Raw genomic sequence first — 1,087 nt, 5'->3', positions numbered from 1 at the left:
TGGCGACATTCTGCCTGAAACGTCACGGAGGAGAGGGCGTGTGGGCGGGGCTAACACGCGCACACGCACGCGCACATACCCACAGAGCAAGAAGCCTACGAATTTAAAAAAAGTATTTTACTTTCGCTTTCCAGGTCATTCTCTTTGGTCATTTGTTCCCCCAGAGCCCCCAGCCTGTATTTATCGTGTCTTTGATTCATTTTTGCTCCGTGTTAGGTCCAGGTAGCACTCCGCCAAGATTTCAGTTAATGCACTCTATGTATTTTTGCAGCACACACACACACAGGAGGAGGTATAAACACACCTGCAGACTAATGTATGAGTGGAAAATTGATGGCATTTTGGACGACATAATTAATTTATTAACAACTTATTTAAAACTGCAGACATGATAGTTCATTAGAGTGAGAAACCCACGACTGTGTATTAATGGATTGCCAACATCTAAAACGGCATTATTACAAAATAGAAATGATAAACACCAGCCAACAAGGCAACTCAAAAGTTGTTGTTTTTAATCGTTTATAACTGATCTATATAGCATTAGTTAATGATTTGTTGAAGTCATTACTTACAATAATAAACCCTTTATATAAAGGGTGCCTTATTAGAACTTGGAAAGATTAATTGATTAGTGGAATGACACAAAAGTAATCAGCAACCTTTTTGATAATCAGTTAATCATGTAAGTCATTTATTAAGCAAAAGTGCCAAAAAATCTACTGGTTCCGACTTCAGGAAGGTTTTCTAAATCTGCTGTGATAGTAAATTGAACATAATTGGGTTTTTGAACCGTTGGTTGGACAATAAGGTTGGTAAGAAGTTTGAAGGGAACAACTTTGGCTTTGGGAAATTGTGAGACATTTGTAGATTAATGTATGAGTGGAAAATTGATGGCATTTTGGACGACATATTTATTTTGTGCAGTGCAGAGGAACTTTATATAGAAATTGTAATTAAATCAAAACCTGTATGAAAAACTGTATTTATTCCTGAACAAATAGTCTGTGGTGGAATAAGTATTTAGATCATTTAAAGTACAAATACAACAATATAAAAATACTCCATTACGCATAGAAGTTCTGTA

This window comes from Siniperca chuatsi, linkage group LG4, assembly GCF_020085105.1.
Source record: "Siniperca chuatsi isolate FFG_IHB_CAS linkage group LG4, ASM2008510v1, whole genome shotgun sequence".
NCBI lineage: Eukaryota > Metazoa > Chordata > Actinopteri > Centrarchiformes > Sinipercidae > Siniperca > Siniperca chuatsi.
The sequence above is the reverse complement of the archived record's forward strand: the minus strand, read 5'-3'. Positions refer to the sequence as shown.